Here is a 23475-nt window from a genome sequence, read left to right as displayed (position 1 = left end):
ATTATCACTAAAACTAACTTCTGCCTGATTTCTTTTTACATTTTGAATTAGTAAACATAACCTTATTTGAGAGGGAAACCCATACAACAATTTCACAGAGCAGACAAAGCTTTTATGGAGTAGAGGCCTCTTATCAGATGCCTGAAGTATTCTCCTCTGATATAGAATCGATGCACAATACTTACATGCATACAGTTACAGCCTTAGTCCACAGAAATGTAGGCCCTGATAAATCTACAAGTCTTGATGATGCCATAATATTGTTAATACCTTCCAAAACAGAATAAACACATTAGTGCACTTTTAATCAAAAAATGGTTCATGATTTTCCAGCAATAAAGAGGTAGAGGGAGTGAGCGTGCATGCAAATCTGTTTATTGTTTTATTTATTATTTGGTGCTAAGCTGGTAACAAATGAAATCGAACGGGGCCAGTTAGTCCAATTTTTCTGTAAAAATGAATGCATCTCCTTAAAAAACAACTGCAAGATGATTAGCTTAGTAAGAGCAATGTTTATAATAACCTTTTAAATGATTAATCAAGTTAATAGAGGACAGTAGAGAATCTTCCTTTCTTCAGTCTTCATAGTGCAAATGAATTAGCACCATTATTTTTCTCTGCCTACGTGTCTTGATCCTTCTTCATCAGTTGACATAGTTTTCTCCAATGGTGATGGCTTCTATCAGTAACATCATAAACTAATTGAAGATGGCTGGTAGCTTTGGAGAAACCAGGATTGCACCATTCCATATAGAAACATTACAACCGGAGGTGTAAAGGAATTCCATGACAAATTCTGTGGAACTGAATTTGGATGCTTAGTTCTTACTGAATGTCACATAAATCAAAGTTAATTTGTGCTTGTCTTTCCCTGGTACAGTGTTTAAATGTTCATATTCGGTAGGTCTTCCTATAACAGCTTTTCTATAGAGGAAAATAATCTCCCAGGAAATATTTCATTAATGCAACTAAAAAATGGAGACAATATTTGAGTAAAACCATTGTTAAATAAATGATGCTTCAAGAGTTGTTCTAGTTGTGTTAATTTCTCAGACAATGCTAAAATTCCACAGTTTAAAATATCATTGATCAAAAGAAAGATGCGTTAGTTTTCTAATATTTTGCAGTAGTAAGATTAGTAACTAACAAGAATTGAATTATTGAGTTGCAATAATTTATCAGTTATGGGAAATATAAACCAAATCTACAGCAAAATTAATTACTAAATATTGTAAATTTTCCAATTTCTTTAAAAGGTTTAATCAAAATTAATAATAAAGCTGAAATTGCCATTGGAGATGGTAATATATACACATTTCAGTTCAACACCTCTTATACAACCTTGAAAGGTTTTCGTTGATATAATTTTACAGGACTGTAGTATCATTTTAACCATGCACATGAAATGAAAGTAATATACAAAGAGCCTATGAATTTCAACACACAGACATGGACCTTTTGTGGAAGGGAGAGTTCTGTTTTATTTATTTATCTATCTGGACTCTATCCAACTTTTCTATACAAAATTCAAAGTATTCAAAATAGTTTACATTGTGTATGTATGTGTATATATATAGATAGATATAGATATAGATATATATGCAGTGTAAACTATTTTGTACACTGTAAACTACAGTGTATAACTATATATAATATAGTTATATATATATAATCTGTTCAATCATGTCCGATTCTTGGATACTGCCTGGACAAGTCCCTGCAGTTTCCTTGGCAAGGTTTTTCAGAAGTGGTTTGCCATTGTCTGCTTCCTAGGGCTGAGAGAGAGTGACTGGTGCAAGGTCACCAAGCTGGCTTTGTACTTAGGTGGGAGTAGATTTCATGGTCTCCCAGTTTCTAGCCTGATTCCTTTATTACTACACCAAACTGGCTCTATATATACAGATATTAAGCAAGATCAGATAACTTTGCCCTTGGAGGGAGATCACAAGAGAATTCCATGGCTGAAGGCTACATGGAGAAATTGGAAAAAACATCCCAGAAGAAGGCAATGGCAAATTATTTTTGTACTGTTTCCAAGAAAACTCACTTTACTTGAGGGAATCTTTACCTGTTTTGTTTTGCTTTTATTTTTCTCTGAGCCTGAAGCAAAGGCCAAATGGCCATCCTGCACCTACCTCTGGATTGGCACTGTCCATAACTTAATATATCTTGAGATGAGAAATGTTAACTTTAGAATGGATCACAAAGAGAGGTATCTCAATGCAACATCAAGAAATAGAGGAAAGATCATTAGATGCTATTTGAAATAGGAATCTTTGAGCTTTTGGGCTGGGCAGCCTTTGGCCATTCTGTGCATCATTTCAATCAGTGTCTGAATTTTGCACTTTGGAATGAAAAGTGTATTAAAAGGATTTTCCTCACTTTTCTTTCTTGCATCAGTAATTTCAGTCAATGAACACAGATACTTTGTGAAGGAGAAGACACTCAAGACCTCTTTTCATGTCATGAAAAAAAAAAATCTTGCTTTCAGAAAATCAGAAAAATCAGGAGTTGACAGTTGATTACTAATGTTGAAATTCTCTAAGCCTGTGTATTTTTGGAACCGTTCCCTAAAGTGCTTTGGAAGGTGTTTTGACTTTCTAGAAAAAAACCAGGGCAGCAAGTCCACTGGAATGTTGTTTATGTCACTTCTGTTGGGAACATTCTACTTGAAAAAGCCCATTTCATGCCATTGTATAAATATGCTTTTTTTAAAAAATCCGAAATCAAACCTTCTTAAAATAGGATTAGTGAGTATAGTATTTTTCTTACATTTAATTATGACAACAAATATTCTCCACTTCGCTGAAGTCATAAACCCTCCATACAAGTAGCATCAAAAATCAAGATTTGTTGGAATCAAAGCTCCAGGCCAGCAGACATGATCTTCAAAAGCTAAAACCCCTCTAGATCAGGACAATGGCTCATCTAGCCTACCATTCTGCAGCACACAGTAGAAAGCCAGGTATCTCTGGGAAGCTCATGAGTAGGATATCAAAGCAAATGGTTCCCCCCCCCACACACACACACACATTTGGACTTTATTGCAACTGTTTTTAAGGCAGGCATAAAACTATAAAAACGTTCCTCCATGAAAGTGACTAGTCCAATAGTAGCAAATTCCATAATTATATTATTCTACACACACTAAGCTAAACTAAACTAAGATAAGGTAAGGTAAGGTAAGGTAAGCTAAACTAATAAATAAAATAAAATAAAATAAAATAAAATAAAATAAAATACAGTGCTTCCTTTTTATCAGATTGGAATCTCAGTGCATTTAGCTTCAATGGATAATCAAGCTCTAATATTGTAAGAGTGGGAAAACTTTCTTTCTGACTACATATTCCATACCATACAAAAATTTATATATCTCTGTCATATACCCCCTTTTCTAAAGTAGAATGTCCCAAATGCTGCAGTCATTTATTGAATTAGAGCTACTCTAGCTATTGTAAACAGGTTTGCCATAACCTTTTGAGGTCCACAGCAATTGTACATAGTACAAGTACAGGTAGTCCCTGGGTTAAGAACGCCCAGTTTACGGACAACCCATAGTTAGGAACGGAGCCTATTGTAGCAAAATTCAAGTTAAATACACAATGATTTGAGTTAAGTACAAAATGGTTTGAGTTAATTATACAATACTACTTCTGCAGTATTATACAACGATTCTGTTCTGGCATACATACAAATTCGACTTAAGGACAGACCTTGGGAACAGAACTTGTTCTTAAATTGTGGACTACCTGTATTCAAAGGCTGGCAACTTTATTTTAAATCTTCAACTATATTATCTTAGAATTTTGGGAGTTACAGTCTCAAAATATCTGGAGAGTTTGGGAGGTCTCTAAATAGTGCCATACTGTATGTGTGGGCTTTCTCATCTGATCCGATTATATCATGCAATTTCACAATATTAAGTTTTGCTATGTTATTTATGAACTCCAATTACTCTCAGATTTAGGACTGTCAAACATGATGTTTGCTCATCTTGTATGAAGTATGAGTTTACCTTCAATTCTTCAACATCTCTTTTCTCTAAACTTGTATAAGCTGCATCCATTCATAGAGAAGTGGGTGAGATGGGTAAAGTGGGTCTTTACTGTTCAGAAATCTGATCCATTCTAGTCCTGTTACAAATAGCAGCAATTTTGTAAGAAACAAGCTAGTGTTGATGGGTGTGTATCCATAGATGAGTGATTTCCAAAACTAAAGTGATGCCTTGAGCTTCTGCCTCTTTGACAGGTAAATTATTCTACAACTATTTGTGATATCTGGGTGGTACATGTATGCACTAGGGGTGGGGTGTTCTGCCTCAGTTGCTGCTCAACAATCTTACCTTGCAACTTTCTTTGGTAGGTTCAGTGCAAGCAAGATAGATCTTTTCCTCATTTGTTATTTTGTTCTTTCCAATGGGGCAGTGGGGACAGCTATCCTATGGCCTATACATGGAGTATTTGAAATGAGCAGATGGATCACTATTTTTGATTCTAGGTAATAAAAACAATCACTTAAAATATAATTACAATACACTCTTATTTACTGGGCCATTGACTTCAATGAAGAAAAAAACACTAGTGAAAAAGTGGACACAGGATACTATGGATAAAAAGAACAAAAAATGACAAATATATATTCAAAATCTTTAAAAGACTGTATATATTCTCATGCTTGTTCAAAGGGAATAATATTGCTTATTTTCTTTTTTCAGGCCTGTGTACATTTAAATAGAGTACCAGAAGGGTGACCATGGGACTTAAAAGGTATTTTCTCCTCTATTTCAGTTTTCCCTATAACCAAGGGTAAATGCACTCTTACATGTTCACTCTTCAATAACAGGGAAGGAATTGTTTACATGCAATAGCAATGATAACTCAAGAACCACACAGTTTTAATATCACCTGACAACATCTCTGACATCTATACTTTTCAGTACTGGCAATTCACACATTCAGAGATTAAATGGTGACTGCTATATAAAGAAATTATTTTTAAAAAACCTCTGATTTGTACAAATGCAATTGTGAATTAATTGCATATAGAAATAGTAACTTTCAGAACTGAATGAGCTTAAGCAAAGAGAGGTATTTTATAGATGTTTTATACTTAACATAATATCAAATATATATATATATTGGGTCTTTGCTTAAAGGATAAATAATTATAATTGCAGCTTTAGAGAGTTGTTGGGGAGTTGTGGGGGAATACAGCTGATTATCTGCAGCTTATCTGGCTCTTTCATTTCTGACATCTAAACAATATGTAATCTGATTTTCAATGAAGTAATTATTTAGCAAGTGTGAATAAGTGGCAGGTTGTGACAAACAAAGCAAGACGCCACACCTGAGCAAGCTAGTTTTACCAGAAGAACTATTATCTGTAATCAGAAGTATACGCTGAAATGATTATTTATGTGTAAGATAAAACCACCTGCTCTGAAAGTACATTGTAGGAACATGTCCTTTTTTTTCCCCTGCCATGGACAGATTGTGTAATTATTTTCAGTTATATATTTCTGAAAAAGATGGGAGAGACCAAAAGCTCAGGGTTAGGACATTTGTATGTAGGCTGAAAGACTGACATCTTAATTGAACCATTCCCACCTCTTGAGAGGCTCAGTACATTATTAGCTCCAATAAGCATGGAAACCCAGAATGCTATTATTTCAGTCACTCCTCTGAGAACAGCATTTATAAATAATGTCCCAATATTTAAATTACTCTCTACAAACGCAAAATGAAGGTGGTATACACAGAAGTGTTTTTCTGTGCAAAAGGTCATTTTTGGACATGTAATGTCCTCTCCTTTCTCACTCCTTTATGAAAGTCTGGGCCTACAGAAATGATCAGACTACACTTGGAAGAGTTTCTTGTCCGGGGCAGCTTGACTACTTATACTACATGGCAGTATTGAATTATGTGATGGAGGAAGATCAGAGTAAGATGTCATTTGCTCCACAAGTCTGGTTCCCTGTGTAAGATACACATTTTTTCCTTAACACTTGAATGCACAAGATGTGGTTTCAACCAAATTCATTTTTAGGGCTATGGTAACCCCTGCTCTACCATTTGTATAAATCTAGTATGTACATATGCATTTAGATGGTGAAATCTAGTTTATGAGAATAATACATCATGGTTAGTTACACTGGAAGAAGCCTGACAATCATAAGAGGAATGCTTCTGCTATTCCTCCTTTCTTACTTCCCCAGTCTGGCAGAAATAAACTGGACCCTTTTCCAGCAAGAGGAGAAGAGATTCCATTAGGGAAAGGAAGTTATGGCTCCTCAAACTTGAAGTTGGTCCTGTAAAAACTGGGGTTCACTTTCTTGAGCATGGTACCTCCAAAGTACCTCCAGTCTCATTACTAGATGTACAAACTTATTCATTATTAAATCCACAATCTCATTAGTTAACTTTGGCAAGACTCAGACTCCACTCATAATCAAATCTAATCTTCTGGACATACGAACAAGTTGCTTCCCTGTAATACTGCAAAGCTGACACTGTGACACAAAAGTGTCTCCTGGCTGCCACAGCAGCAAAAATTCTCTTCCAAACATCTCTTATGGGAATAAACTGCCCTACGTTGTCATCCTGTCTGGCCTAAGCAGAAGTGAGTTCTAGTTGATTGATTGATTGATGTGATTGACTGATTGATTGATTATGTGCCATCCAGTTGATATCAACTCTTAGCAACCTCATAGATAGATTTTCTCCATTATGATTGGACCCTAACCTGGTCTTTCAGTGCACCATCGCCACTGTAACTGAGCCCATCCACCTTGCTGCTGGTCATCCTCTTCTTCTCTTTCCTTCCACTTTCCCAACATTGCAGCCTTCTCTAGAGAGCTAGGTCTTCACATAATGTGTCCAAAGTAGGATGAATTCTAGTAAGCAGATAAATAATTATTTTTGCAAAAATACATTATGCTGCTATCAAATAAATTACTCTTGGTCTAGTGCTTACACAGAAAATAGCTTTTATAGATGTAATTGACTCAGTTTGTGCAGATTTTGAAAAATGTCTTTCCTAGTATCTTTGGTAAAATACAATTTAATTCTTAAAGAACAACAAGCTGGTAGTTTTTCCTTATATTGTGACAATTCCACTTTTCTTGTGAAGAGGTAGCTAAGAGCATTGATAAATAACAAACAATTACATTAGTGTTATTTTCCCAAGTCTAAAAATTGGACATTCAGATTTGCAAGCCACCCACCCTCTTTTCTGCTTAAATCCAATACTAAGGTAAAATTTTGAGCAAGCAACCTTTGGTCATGGGATTACTGCCCTGGACAGGGGGTTGGACTAATTCTTACATTCTATAATTTTATTAAAAGCCTGTGAATCAGTGTATATTTCTCATACAGAATGCTTATTGAATGATTTAGGACAGAAATTGTGAACTGTTGCCTGGGAATTGCTGGTTTGCCCTGAAGGCACTGGAATGGTCCCTGACATGGTGTATGAATATGCATGTTCGTATATTACCTCAAGTTGAACTCAACCTTTGGTGACTGCATATGCAAGCCATATAGTTTTCTTGGCAGCAATATGGAAGTGGTTTGCCATAATGTCTTCTGGGATTATGTGTGTGTGCGTGTGTGTGTCTGTGTGTGTGTGTATACATTATATATATTCATTCATTCTTGAGATTCTGGCATTCTTGGACAATATTCCCCCCTTATCCTTTATCTGTCCTATGCAGAAGGACACAGAACCATGACCATTCCACTTCCCATCCGTCTAAGTTCCATACAACCAATTAGATTAGTACAACTTGTATCATCCAAATGCGGTGAGATTTTTGCTCAGAAGTTCCAGCTAAAATAGCAATTGGTCACGTTCCTTAGATATTTGGAGATTTTCAGTCCCAACACAACTCCAGGTCAGGAATATCAGGACTAGTGTCTGCAATCAGATGATTTTTATTGAGTTAAAGGTTCTTTAACTTACTCAGCTGCTCCAGTTTTCCCACCAGATGGCACTAGTTGTTCAATCTTCAGTTTCTCTGCAGCTTTATAAATCCTACGGAAAACAATTTTCCTTGTAACTAACTCCAAATATGCACTCGAAGGAATGTCCCATTTACCACTTCAGCAAAGCTCTGATCCTTGGGCTTTCCAAAAGGAAAGAAGGAGGAGAAAGAGGAGGAGGAGACAAAGCAAGGTCAATAATAGGCCAGAGTTAGAAACTGCAAAAGGAGTTTTCTAATCATTGTAATCTAAAGGAATGAGTATTCTGTAATTTTACATCAAAAGTCTTTATATTCATGGCTCAGAAAGCAGATATGAAACAGAATGATTTGAGGAGATAAGTCAATAACAATGGTAGGCAAATAGTGGATGTTACAAGTAACATCTTCCCAATGGATCTTCTTCATCTAATCAGAACCAGCCAAGGAAAACAAAAATGTCTTGTATAATTCCCTTCAAATACCCTAGCTTTCAGTTTTATACAAGTTACTTGCAGAAAGGCCTCACTACCATATCTTTATTGTACTTTTACAGGGTCTGTGGAAAATGCCAGGAACAGTTCCACCCTTCTTCCTCCTTCTCCTCGTTTTCCTTCTTCTTCTTTCTTTCTTTCTTTCCTTCCTCCTCCTCCTCCTCAGATTATTTTCAAAAGATGACAGAAATGTGATCCTTCCTGAATTCCAGATCATTACTTGTTCTTCTGAGTAAGCAAAAGGGGAGTTTTGCATGTAAGTTCAGCTGGGAAGAGGGAGGAGAGAGGAGGGGGGAGAGCCGAGAGGGTGGAGACTTTTGCTGCTGTTGGCTGTTTCCTGACCCTGCTGAATGTTTCCTTAGTGCTGTTGATCACCCTTTACATTGCTGATTCCTGAAGACTGCCCCTTATGTGTGATTGGAAAATGCTTGCCAGTGATCTAGCTGAAGGAGTTTTAGGAGGCATTTACTCACTCAGCGAGTAAATAAGGGACTTTGGCAAGAGAAGTGTGGGAGAAGACTTCAAACAATTGCAAACAACATGGACAGAGAAGAAAATTCTCTGGTGACTTATGCAATGCTTTCATCCTCTTTGAAGAGAACCAAACTACAGTTTGGAAGTACAAGCTGCTCTCCTTGTTACAGGACAAGGTAAAGGGCTTGATGAAAGAGTTTCTACGCTGCAACATGCCAAGGAAGGTGAGAAGTTCCTGGATAGGTCAGGTGAAGCTCTTTGGGTGAAGCAGAGACAGGGAAGTGAACACCAGAGAGCATGAAGAGAAAGACAAATAAAAGCAGATGACTCAGAGAAGCAAAAGGCATGCAATGCCAAAGTTGCTTAGCAACTAGTATCAGACTCTTGCTCTAGAAGATAATCCACAGCCACCTCTAGCTTCATGGAATAGAGCAGAAGGAACCTGGGTCCCATGGGTTGAAGAAACCCAAGGACTACTTTGAAGAAAAAAGAGATCTATTTTAGTAGTGGTTGATACCCTGCTGAGAGAATCTGAAGCCACAGTGTGCAGACCTGATGTGACATAACTGGAGATACCTTGTCTTACGTGTGCCTATATCCAGTATATGATGGAGAGGCTGAATTAATGACACTGCCAGATGAGAGTTTGAACAGAACTCCAAAGATTATAAGCTCCAGGCAAGAAGGTGAAGGAAATGGGAAAATACTGTAAAGAATATTTTTGCCAATCCTTTCAGTTGACGTCATAGTGTAAGAATGGAGAACAGGATTCAGGAATTGAACAACTAGCTACAAAGTGCTGCTAAGAAGAATTTGATGTCCTCAGCCATGGACTGCATGACTTACATGAAGGATTTCTGGCAAGAGACAAGTGATATTTCTTGAAGACTGGCAAGGGCATATTCCTTGCCAAGCTTGCCAGGAGGGCATTAAACTAGAGAAAAAGGGGGATGGTGTCAAAAGCCAAGAACTGAATATACTATAATGCACATGAGAAAGAGAGAAGCATGATAGCAGACAAAGGATTTAAAGACTGACAGGAAAGTACCCAGTGAAGCTAGAAGGGGTATGACTCACAGTCTCAGAATATTTCTTCACTAACATGCAGAGTATGGGAAACAAACAAGGAGAACTTAAAAGTCTAAACCTCTGTTTAAAAAGACAAATAGTATGTCATAGGCATCACTGAAATCTGGTGGAATGACACACATGATTGGAACATAGGCCTGGAAAGCTTCAACTTATCCAAAAGGAACAGATTCATCCAAAAGGGAGCGGCTGCGCTATATACAAAGAAAGCATATACCTTTCTTTATTCACAAATTGCAGCATGCAAATTCTGTTGAGAAAATCGGGATAGGAATGAGAGGGAAGAGAATCAAACTGATACTGTTGTAAGGATTTATTATAGAGTAGTTGGAGAGGCAGAAGACATGGGTAAGCTTTTCTGTGTCAGATGACCAAAAGTTCAAAGACGTCTGTGATCATGACAATGGGAGACCGTAATTACCCTATCTGCTGGAAATTTAATTTTGTCAAGAATTAGGATCCAACCATTTCTTGTCTTCTTGTGCTGATAACTTGATTTGTTTGAAGATGGAAGAAGGGACAAAGGAGTCTGTTATCCTGAACTTAAACCTTACCAACAGAGAGGAATTAGTTGAAGAAGTTAAATTGATTGGAGCCTTGGGAAAGAGTGACCATAATATCCTTGAGTTCATGCTATCAAGGGGAGGAGGAATAAAGAAAATAAAGAATACTAGTAAATTGTATTTCAGAACAGTACATTTTTATATACTCACATACAGAAAGGAGGTCAGATTCAATTTATTTGAAATCCTGAAGCAGAAAAGTATCTAAGAAAGATGGGAATCCTGGAAAATGAGACACTGAAGGCACAATCAGAAACAATTCCTACTAGAAGGAAAAATGAGCCATCTAAGGATGGATACTCACAGAGCTTTTTAAATGCTGAAAAGAAAAAGGAGTATATATAGAAAATGAAAGTAGAGTCACATAACCAAAGAAAGGTGCAAGGAAGTCTCCAGAAACTGTAGGGACTTTGTCAGAAAGACCAAAGCTCAGAATGAGCTGAGGCTTGCAAGAAATGCCCACAAAAACAAAAAGTTTTTTTCAGTTATGTCAGAAACAAAATCAAAGGCAAACGGTATAGTTTTGTTGCAAGAAGAAAGAGGTGGATTGATAATCAGTTACGGCAAAAAGGCGGAATGTCTTAATTCGTATTTTACATGCCAAATGAATATCAAAGTCCAGTTTGGAAAACCCTAGGTTCAAAAAACAGAAAAGTGACCTTCAGTATTTTTAAGCATAAGTGAACTACACAAAAGCAAATTAGAATTCTCCGGGTAACATATGACATTAAAAGCAATAGAAACCAAAATAATGAGAAAGAAGAATATTACCGTTTTAACGGGAAAACCTCTTGATTGTGCATTGCTTGTGCCTTTTAGTAAATACTATCTTATTAATAATAATGACTATAAGAGGCAGGGATTTTGAGAAACCAATTAGGGAAGATGAGGCTTGCATTCTCTGTGTTAATATAAGTTGGTCTGAATGAAACTTATCTAATTGTAACAGTTTGATGTATGGGATAGAGGCTTAATAGTTTTTTGTTTTTCTTTTTTTATGAGAGGGTAGATGAAAGTCATTCTGAGCAGACAAGGCAATGACAAACATGTCACCAAAGAGACAGGGGCTGGGGTATCTTGGGGAGAGTCTATTTGGTGGGATGGGGCTTGTTAAGCTAAATAGACTACTTACACATTTTTCCACCCCAAAATGGCAGGAAATCACCCCTTGTGCAGATTTTAGAAATTACAAAAAAAAGAAAAAGGAGCTTGGGCCACATGTGGCCCAAAGATTGTCTACCTCTTCAGTAAGTCCACTCAAGAAATTCACTTTGAATTTAATGAGATTTCTCCCAGGTGAATATGTATTGGGCTGCAGACTAAAGCTGAAGTTATACCAACACTTACTGAAGAGTAAATCCCTTTAAATAGAACAGAAATTGCTTCTGAGTAAACCTGAAAAAGCTATAATATTGAGTCATAATCCAAGATGGATGAGATGTTTAATTTATATCTTGCCACAACTAGTTGGATATTCCTTTGAAAAATTTCAAGATCCTTTAGCTGATTAATAAAATTGGGTGGGAAAAACTATTTTTCCTCTCTCATATTTTAAACAAATGCATGCCAAGCATAAAGCAAATCCATTTTGCTTATTCCCAAAATGTAGTGTAATTTTTTTAAAAAATGAAAATGATAGGGGTGAACCCATGACCCTCAGATTATAAACAACTCACATATGCCTAACCGCTGTCCACAATTACTAGGAACTGGTATTCAACAACAGTAATATTGCTAACACTAATTGTTAATATAGACTAAAGAGTCTTCCAGATATTTAAAATATTTTGCAAATATTTACAAGAACAAATGCACATGCTTAATATTTATTAAAAACAAAACATAAAGCATGAAATAAAACTTTGACAATAAAGCATCAAAATGCAACACATTAGAAATCATGTGAAGCTTCAATCACACAGTCAAGGCTGTTGTCTTGCCTTTTTAACCACACGCTGTGGACATCCCTGGTGTACCCAAAGTGATTAAGTCCCTCTCACCAAAATTCATTAAGCTCAGTTGTAGGGAGGAGCCACAGAAAAGACTGTAGCTTTTTCTCTTCTGTGGATCATACTTATTAATTTTTCCATGTATCTACTTCTAATTGGGGCCAGGTTATCCCAGGGACTTCCTCTCCCCAGTCACATCTACCCATCCCATCAGGTTCAGCAGGAAGGGCATGTTGCAGGTCCTGTCCACAAAGGAATGTCATATGATGGGACCAAGGAGAAGAGCCTTTTCTGCCATAGCACCTGCCCTCTGGAACATCATTCCCTGACCTTGCCAGCCTTCTGGAAGGGCCTGAACACATGACTTTGCCATCTGGCCTGGGGATCTGGTAACGTGGGCATGAAGTTGAGTGTGTGCTGTCTCACAGATTATTGGGGGGGAAGTGTTCTGGTTTTTAATGGTTTTTATTGTTTTTTAATTATGCCCTCTAGGAACTGGAATATGGAAGACAGGGAGATGGAGAATCCATGACAAAAGTATGCCATGTCTTAAGCCAAACAAAAGGTAGGGAATATGATTTTTATTTTATTTTATTTTCATTTATTTTAATTTTTAGAGAGGGAGATTGGCTTTTAATTCTGCCATTTTTTAAAGTGAAAATTTCCCTTCCAGCAGGCTCCAGGACTGTCCTTCTTGGATACCCATAAACTGAAAAGGGGGACTTTGAATCAGATGGAATAATTTTTTAGCCAGCCCCAATACATCTCCAATATACCATCTTTTGTAGGCACATAAATACTACTATCAACAGGCTTTCATTGGTAATTTCCTTCCCTAGTGGCAGATGTTCTTCTGTTTGTTCTTTATAAAATAGCCAAAAAGTTTCCATTAAACAATATTAATTTAGTTTATCTTCATTAATGAAATTATATGAACTGCTTACAGTCCTTAACTTGCTTTTCCTAGTTCAAGACCTCATTCTCCCAAACTAACTCCTACTTCTCTTGCTGGATTCCTCTATGCCATTCATATTATTGGTTCCTCCTTTCATTCACTAATTAGTATCATTTTTATCCCATCCTTTCAGTGGGCAGACATGCCAATCTCACCCACTCTCCTCTAACACTAAAGATCACTCCCAATTGCATATATTTCTAGAAGTTTGTTTTTAAATATGTAACAGTTTGTGTTTTGCCATAGGTGAAAATATGCTAGTGTGGCTTTATGTCAAAATTAGAAAAACAAAACAAAAGTCAAAGCAAATAACAATAATAATCACTATAATAAAAAACAGATTTGGAGTTTAGAATATCAAAACCCAAATAAAATTAGTATAATTTTAAGTATTTAACTAAAAACATTGAAATGTCAGTGTCATTGTAGAGGGAAACTGTCACATATTCCTTCCAGAAGAAAAGCCTACTTAGACATTATAGCCTACTTATGGGATCAAAGCTTAAAGGCATGTCCAAAAGGGGAAAGAAATCTTGTTCAGTATGCCGAGTATGCCAAAAACAGCTACCTGCCATATAATGGTTTGTTTGTCCAAGGTTGTGTGTGTAACTAAAATGTTCTCTACGCTTGTTATCTTATTAAGGACTAGGTAATGGCTACTCGCTATAGGCACAAGATCAAACAACAAGGCTAATTCATAAAATAATTCTATTCCATCCATTTTATACAATGGATAGCATTCCAACCAGCTACCATTGATTGACTCATATGCTGAACATAATATGATTTGGTTGGTTTTGGCTCAGTTTGTAAACTATGCTTTATAACTCAGTGGCCTGTATAAACTCAAGTGTGGTTTATTCAGTTGATTATAATTAAGCAAGCCATAGCTTAGAGCAATGTGTGAACACTGGATGGCTGGGAATTCAAGACAAACATTCTAGTGTGTATATGTGCACAGACAGAATCTTCAGGAAGGGGGAGAGTGAAGTAACAATTTCCTGTTTACAGTCCCAATTGTTACCCTTCAGTGGCAGCTCTGGGTTTAGAGACAGCTTGAAAATTCATGACCACCATGACAGTCAGGGGTTTATCCAGGTCATCACACATTAAATCTGGCCTTTACCTTGGAACAGATGAGATGTGATGTGGTTCTAGGGAACATTTCCATTAGTCCCTTGTCACTGACAAATAATTTCCTTGAGGTGATGATGGAATTAACTTGAGCCACCAGCTGTGACAGGAAAAAGAGCTGCCCCAATGTCTGGTGAACAGGGAGATGTAATGGGCAGTAGAAATAGCCGTGAGGAACAGAACGAAGAGCCACAACCAAGAAAATGGTTGTGTCTAAAGAAAACTGAGTCTGAGACAGAGATGTAATTTGAGAAAACATCTCAGACAGGATCCTCCCTAGTTCTCAGGAAGATAAAGGGAGGGAGGGAGGAAGCACATTCAGACTTGCAAGATTCTGTTACTGTAACCTTATAATAAAAGTAGAATTAGCATTCATAACTCTGGTTTACATAAGTCAGGTATACCTTGAAGGGTTGACAGAAGGGCTTTCCAGGCTACCCTTGAGGATTTTCCCAGAAAACTGGAGGAAGACTTGTTAACCTTTAGAACCCAATCAGGGCACCTGACAGGGTTGCTCATAAGTGGTCTCTCCCCATCTAAAAAATCCAACCAGCACCTTGGTTGTTTATTCATTTAATTTGATTTTGACTCCAGAGTAGAAGCTGGAGCTGGAGCAGCTCACAATATAAAACAGTATACAGATACAATAACACAAATTTTAAAAATACAATAAGAGTAATACCACAGTGGTAGTCCAGATAACAACATCAACTCCAAAACAGAAAATATCAATAACCTCTTAAAAAGGGGTTTCTTTACCCCAAAGAGAACAGCCAGGTCTTTAAGGCCTTCCTGAATGCCATCAGAATGGGAGCTGTCTGTACCTTGGGGGGGGGGGAGGGGCCCTCATTCCAAAAGTCAGGTGCTATATCACAGAAGGTACACTTCCTGCATCCCAAAAGATTCTACTACTTGATTGAGGGGCCTTGGAGTGTGCCTTCTCTGTTGGCTCTTTCTGGATAAGCAGAAACTGCAGAAGATAGGTGGTCCCTCAAATAACTGGCCCACATGCCATTTAGGGCTTTTTTATGTGATAACCAATACCTTGAATCACATCTGGAAGCATACTGGCCACCAGTGCACCTTGTGAAGCAGGGGACTCATATGGGTGTGCCAAGGCAGGCCCACCACTGGACATGCCACTGCATTCTGGACCAGTTGCGGGATCTGAGTAGTCTTCAAGGTCAGCCCCATATGGAGTACATTGCAATAGTTGAGCCATGAAGTGATAAGGGTGTGAATGACTATCTGGAGGGCTGCCAATCCTGGAAGGGACACAATTGGTACACCAGATTGAGCTCTGTAAAGGCTCTCCTGGCCATAGCTACCATCTGCTCTTTAAGCAGGAGTTGTGAGTCCAAGGGGACCCCCAGACTGTGCACACTACTCCTGAATAGGGAAGTACAACCCCATCCAGGAGTAAAGATGGAAGATCCCTGGACTTAGGCAATCCTTTCTGAGGAGCTTTAGGAAATAAGTGAGTGAAGAAGTGCCTAGAGCAACACTGAGAGAAAACAAGAAGTGAGTATAACTGCACACAGGCCTAAGCCCAAGTTTGATCTTGCTTTGTGGCAATAGCAACAAGGCAAAATCATTCCTCCACTTTTATTCCATCTGTAGAATGTCAACTGGCTGCACTATTCAGTGTCCCAGAGCCTTTTATGGGCCAGAAGAAACAATTGGCATATTCTGTGATCATCTGACCAAGCATTTTGTGGATAATATCACTCACCAAGCTGGAAGCCAGTACATGGACTCTACTGTGATGATAGGAGTGATTTCTTGTGTTGCTGCATGTAATGGTTCACTTTACTATAATAGTATGGTAGTAATCCAGAATGTCAATTTTTTAAAAAATGGATTTTAGTTTTTTGTAAAAAAGTTTACATCTCTTTTTGTTCCTAAATTTCACTATCATACAGAGCTTTTGAACACAGCTTCACTTGCCGTACATAGATCTTAACATAAATTTACCTGAGCTATATTTTTTAAAGCAAATTTCTCTGATACCATCCTTTTCTATATAAATTTCCCCAATGCAGGCTTTTTAATCATGCTACTATGATGTACATTTCAATGCTATTCTTTTTATGTAAATATCTTTGATGCAGAATTTTAAAATGTAAATTTCCCAATATAGTTTCTCTTTAAAAAAAAAAACTATTATTTTTATATGCAACTTTAAAAAAACATATGGTCTTGCTAAAAGGCATCATTCATAAACAGAGTTTTGTGTGGATTTTTGACCAGAGAAAAACTGAATCTAATGATGTCTATTCAAAGTTGCATCTGTACCACAATAGAGTCAATTTTGATGGACCTCATCAGTCTATAGTGGATTTATTTTGCCAATCTAAATGAATACTCTTGCTTTATATTAATGTTTTCATTTAAAAGCCAGTCTTAAGTACCAAATATTAAACTGATGGCCTTTTATGACACATTTGTCAAAGAAATTCAGTCTCTTATAAGGTGCCATGATTACACAAGCATTGGCATCTGTACTTGAGTCACAAAGATCATGCATAAGTTCATGGTGCAGTCCAGAAGACATTTATATGACTTCATTTTTTCTATAAACCAAATACACTCATAACTGCCAAGATTTTCTCTTGCAAGTGTTAAAATGTTATGGAATATCCTTAAGAGTTTAGCAGAATCAAAGCATTCCTTCTACTTAGTTTTATGAACCTTATGAAGATCAATCCTCCAGTGATCCTGGTTGAGAAGACACATGTGATTAATGGGTCTGTTCAACTTAATATGATTCATATCACTTTAAAAAAATAGCTGAGTTCTCAGCAGTATCACACATATACAATTCCATTTTATAGTATCACAAAGCAAGCAAGGACTTAAAGGGGTTATGTGATCCTTTCACTACAGCAACATTTCTACTGTATCTACATTCTCAAAAGAACATAACAGGGAGCAGATTTATTTTTGTGACAAAGAATTATGGTAGGGTCTTATAACTTTACAATTTACCTCAAATGTATCTGTTTCATTCTTTTCTCAGTACAAACAGAAGATGGCTCCAAACCCAGAAGAATATTGTATATGCATCACTGAGTTAAATGACTAGCTGTATGCATTGATAGCTGGCATCCTTTCAGATTGATCCTCTTAATTCTAGATTTTATACTTCAAAGAAATAGTTTCCTTCAAAGCACATTTGTTGAATATATGAAAATACAAACACACGCAATGAGCTCATATTACTGGCTCTAGCCCCTGACTCCAACACATCTAGCATGACATGTGAATAGAACTTTAAGTGCTTATGAATGCATACTTGTAGCCTATTAGCAGCTTGGATTGAATGGAAACACTCAAGTACAAGTGCATACAGTACAAGCCCACATGGACTTAACAGATGGGCTGCACAGTCCTGTTATTTATCATCTTTAGAGGACCTAGTTTTGCTCTCTATAAAAAAGGGCTCTTCTATTTGGGTGCCCCAGCTGCAGAATTCACACCAAACCAGAATTTATATCTTAAGGTCTTTCTTGCCATAAAAGACACATCTCTAAAACCCTGTCACATCACAATATGGCTTGAAACTTCTGCACCCTTCCTAGTTTTCATAGCAACTAGGCTTGAAAAATCCCAAAGCTAGCCAATTCCTTACAAATGTGTTCTCCCAGGGAATAAATCAGGGACTTTTTTAGCATATCAGATTAGAACAAAGAAAGAAAGAAACCCATATCAGCAATAAAGAAAGGGACTCAACTGTTACATACAAGATTGGAAATTATATAAGAATTGGCAGCTTTTTTCAAGGAATTATATTGTGTGGCTAACATTGATGAAACAGCCATGAATAAATACAATGAAAAGTCTGTTCTTAAAGAATTTAATGACCAATATGGACAAATACTAAGTAAACCTATGACTATCCATGGAACAAAAGAGGCAATGAAACTAATCAGACTTGGGAAGGCACCAGGTCCAGATGGGCTAATAGCTCAATATTATAAAGAACTTGAGCAGCAATTGTTGGACCCATTAATAATCACAGTGAATGAAATTAAAGAGACAAACATGGAAAGAAACATATATAACTTCATTTCATAAAGAAGGGAATGATCCAGAGAAACCACAATCATGCAGACCAATCTCTTTCCTGAATGTAGACTATCAAATGTTTATTACAAGATTAACTGAACGGCTAAAGAAATGCATCCAAATATAGAACATATTGGTCAAACAGGTTATACTGAAGAGGAACATAAAGGACAACAGCAGGTTTCTAACCAATATACTAGAATATATTAACAACAACAACAGAAGGCAGTATGAATCTACCTAGACACAAAAAAAGCCACTGATAACCTGCATTTTTACTTGCAATACTGTATTGAACAAAATAAATCCGGAGAAGAATTTAAAGACTGAGTTAAAAGCATAGATCAGTGAAAAAGGCAAAGATCATGGCCAACGGAGCACTTGTTGCTGATTCTGAAATAAGTAAAGGCACTAGGCAAGGACGCTCACTCTCTCCCTTATTATTGATCATAAGTCCTAGAAATATTGGCAGATAAGGTTCAAGGTGACAAATTCCTGACCTCAAATTCCCGACCTCAAATCCACGGCGAGGAGTATAAACTTAAACATTATGCAGATGATGCAGTATTCACCATCCCAGAACCACAAAGTACAATGAGACAGCTGATGAAAAGAATCCAAGGCTTTGGAGAATTCTCCAGCTATAAAATCAATGTTCAAAAAACAAAAATAATTATAACCAGATTAGATTTAGTGAAATGTATGGGTTTGCATTTGAGAGACAATGATTTAGAAATATATCAAAGCAATTATGTCAAACTATAGAAATAAAATAAAAGAGTTCTTGAAAGGTGGAAATTTTTTCATGGTTAGGTTCAGTTGCAATTATTAAGATGAATGTATTACCCATGATAAACTATTTGTTTCAAATTGCACCAATTCTGGTTCAAAAAAAAAAATTACAATAATGGCAAAAAAACCTCTTATATGGAGTAAGGAAAAAACCTAAATTCCAAATTTTACAAGACTCAAAAGATAGAGGTGGTCTCACTCTTCCAAACTACAAATTATATTACTAAAAGCTATTTGTTAGGGCTAACAGAATGGATAAAATCCCCAAATAGTGGAACATCAATATTGGAAGGAGCCAGGCTAGCTAATGGGCTTCAAAGATATTTATGGTACAGGGATACAAAAAAGGACAAAAATTTAAAAGAACATATTGTAAGACAAAGCTTGATAAAAGTATGGAACCTTATGAGAAAAATAGTAAGTCCAACAATTTCACCACTAGCCTCTCCTTTAAATGGTTTTCATGTTGGAGATAACTATAGTAAGTAAGGTGCAATTACATATGTAGATATGGGCCATTCAGACTCCGTGAACAGACCAAAGGCTCATGAAGAACTACTTGGTGAAGGCTGGAACATACTATGGTTGATGCCTGAACAATTTTATGAAAGAATAAAAACTGACCTTAAAAATGAGGGAGGACTTCTAAGAAAAATGTCAGAATTTCAAACGTTCATGCAGAATTGAAACCACTTTGGGCATATACATATACTGTTACTCAGTTATGACATGGAGACAGAACAAATAAAAACTTGCATGATAAAAATGGATGCAAAACTTTAAAACAACAGTCACAACATAACAATAGAAATAATTATGGAACAAATCTATAATCTTTATCTCAAGTTATATTTTAAGAGAAAATGAGTATAAAATATTTTATAGATAGTGTACAACTCCATCAATAATTGCCAAGATAGACAAATTTTATAGTAATAAATGTTGGAAATGCCATGAGATATGTAGAAGAAGCATTTTGTCATATGTGGTAGACATGAAAAAAAGTATCTTAAAATACTGGAAAGAAATACAGGTAGTCCTCATTTAGTGGCTGCCTCATACAATGATAGTTCACAGTTACAAAGGTTATGAAAAAGTAACTTTGCGACCAGTTCTTGCATTTATGACCTTCGCAAGTCTGTAAAGCAAAGGAAAGCTGAAGTAAGTTCATAAGCACAGTCACAATTTCACTTAGCAAATGCTTCACTTAACGACTAAGTTGTTGGTCCCAATTGTGGTCACTAAACAAGGATTATCTGTACACAGCACTACTCAGAGGATTTTAGAAATCAAATTTGAAATGAAACCACAATTCTTCTCAATACGCATAATTCCAAAACCATATTAACAAAAATATATTACAATTTATTAAGATAAATGTTTATGGCCACAAGGATAAATTTAGCACAACATTGAAAAAGAAATGCATTATCTAAGACATCAGACTGAGAACTTAAGCTTGGAGAATATCAGCAATGGCAAAATTAACAGCATATATTCACAACAGACATTTCACCAAATTTAAGCAAGAATGGCTTCCGTATATTACCATATGCAGTAAAGCAAATATAAGTATTTAGAGTATGGTTTTTAAGGGAAAAAAGAACTGACTAAAGAACTGAAATTAGAAACATACGAAAATTTTAAATGCCATAAATATTGTACATTAGTTGGAGTACAACAAAGAGGAAGTTACAGACCAATATTTATCTATAATGCTTTTAGTAATTTTTCTTTTTCTTGTATTTTTAGATAACAAATAGTGGTCATTTTGGCACATTTTTAGTCAGAGACTAAAATCCTTTCTCATATTGTTAAAATAATTTAATGTACTTTTAATGTTAATTCCTCACCAATGATATACTGAGCATTAACTATACAATCTCAATCATTCCTTTGTCCACAAATATTTTAAATGTCCTTTGTCCATCAATATTTTCATCAAAAAGTAATATCCCGAAGCTAGCCAACTCCTTACAAACAATAGTATTTTAACATATCCTTGCCAGACTCCACTAAACCTCAGGAGAACCTCCATTTTAAAAAAAAAAAAAATGCTGTAGGACATTTGGCATCTCCACAAATTTAATGTATGATTCTATGCAAAACAAATATCTACTTGAAAAATCTATTGTACGCCTTTTGTGAAAAGAATAGAAAACACTGCATACTTCTTTCCAGCCACACTCTAGGAGAGGTCTCTGTTTTAGCTTGGCCAGTTCTTGAGACTATAAATGAGCAAATGAGGTCTTTCAGCCCAGCAACCAGAGATAATTGTTAACACTTACAGCAGCTGAGTGGATGTGCTTGGTCCTGTCGTCTGTCCCTTGAGTATTAATTGTCCTCATGCAAAAGTATTGCAATGTAGTGCAAATCTCCAAGTCCTTTATTTTCTATATGACCAGTTCACCCAGCAAATTGAGGTTCACTGGGTCTCTACTGAATACTGACTCTATGCAGAAACAGCACCGCCAAACTGGAAACTGAAGAGTAAAGTTTTGCTCATTATTGCACATTGGTCATGCATATTCATAATAGGTTACTGTGCACAAAAAGGCCCAGCCTTGATGCAATACAGTCCTCACTGCCTAACAGTTGGATGAGCCTGGGCACACTATGAAAAGAACATCTTGCTTCCTTCTTTCTTACCCAGTGTTATTTTTTGAGTTGGCATCTAGGTAGCTACATGCCACGACATTTTCAGATACATTAGAAACATAGCTCTGCATGGCTAATTGCGAGGAAGAGACGAAGTGGAAAGGGAAGGCTAAGACTGGTATGTTTGCATCAGCATTTGATGTGGTGCTGCAGGTCTGGCATTCAGGAAGACTGAGGAATCTGAGGATTTCCCCGCATTAACTTCAAAAGTTATCTCTTTGGTAGAATTGCACTTCTAAAGCATGTTACTTACTCATATAAGTGCTTGTCTTTTTTACTCAGCGCTTTGTCAGTAAAGCACACAGCGATTTGCACTCCTATAAAACCTGACCTTGACATTCTCTTGTAGTGGAATACTATGTTTACATAGCTTGCAGTTAAATCATTAAAGCCCTTTATGAGTCCACTTTTAAAAAGAAGAGTTAAAAACAACATGTCTGTATTTAATATGATGTGAAACCTGAATCAAATCCCTCCTGGTCACTAAAATTGGTCAAAAGTTGTGTCCTTGGATGTGCACGCATAGCAACCATTGAAGTCAATGGGAGCCACATGTAGCCATCTGCATGTGACTTGAAAAGTATCTTGGTCATTGTTGAGATCAAAACAAAACTGCTTTGAATTTGTCATACATCTGTTTCCAACAGTTCTAAATGAGGGATAAGTGTCTGATAAAACATCTACTCCACCAGAATTAATTGGAACATTGCTAACTTGATCTTCAGCACTGATTAGGATTCTGTTCTTTCTCTCTTTTAAGCTAGTGCATGCCATTTTTAAGTTAAAAATTCCTCAACCTTTGGCTTAATGTGTGGCTACATACTTTTGTCTTTCCATATATATTCTTAGCTTTACCGAAGGATGTTACAATATTTGTTAATTTTAGTCTTCCATAAAAGAACATAATCAGCTTTGACATTAGTTCCTCTTCCTTGCAGCAAATTAAAACGATTCTATTGTTTGTTGTTATCTGCTGCCATAGTTCTTTCCTAAATATTTCCAAAAGGGTTTTTTGTTGTTGTTGCAAGCTTTTAAAAAGTAAAATTAGAGCAATATGTAGTAAACGTATTCCAGTTAAAACAAACTCCCTGCAAATGCTGGATTATAGGAAATGAAGTACAGTTCTGCTAAAATATATTTTCAAAATAATCTATTGCTTCTTGTGAGTTTAAATCTTCAGTTTTAAATCAGCAAGTGTAATAGACGGTCCCCTCCCTCCCCACCCCCAGTGATGGTCTCCTGGAAGGCAGTGAAGCTTGAACATTCCAGAAAGTCTCTGGGGAAAGATTGTGCATCATCTGTAACTGGATCTTATTAATAGTTATTTGCTATTGTGTATTAT

The 23475-nt window shown here is 36.5% G+C and overlaps 1 protein-coding gene and 1 long non-coding RNA gene across 9 annotated transcripts in view; one reads left to right on the top strand and one right to left on the bottom strand.

Annotated features, from left to right (window-relative positions):
• EPHA4 (EPH receptor A4) overlaps positions 1-23475 on the bottom strand; it is a 389379-nt gene that overhangs the window by 347049 nt on the left and 18855 nt on the right. The window lies entirely within an intron of this gene.
• LOC148213564 (uncharacterized) lies at positions 4710-23317 on the top strand. Of its 2 annotated transcripts, none has more exons than XR_015794417.1 (3): positions 4710-4766; positions 13019-13091; positions 17635-23317. It is a non-coding gene; the product is annotated as an uncharacterized LOC148213564 (long non-coding RNA). The 2 variants fall into 2 exon arrangements; XR_015794418.1 differs by lacking the exon at positions 4710-4766 and adding an exon at positions 7163-8683.

The sequence above is a fragment of the Python bivittatus genome, unplaced genomic scaffold (assembly GCF_059951505.1).
Source record: "Python bivittatus isolate LINGU-HERP-01145 unplaced genomic scaffold, Pbiv_v1 ctg000980_np1212, whole genome shotgun sequence".
Classification (NCBI taxonomy): domain Eukaryota; kingdom Metazoa; phylum Chordata; class Lepidosauria; order Squamata; family Pythonidae; genus Python; species Python bivittatus.
Note: the sequence above shows the minus strand (reverse complement) of the source record. Positions and strands in the feature narration are given on the sequence as shown.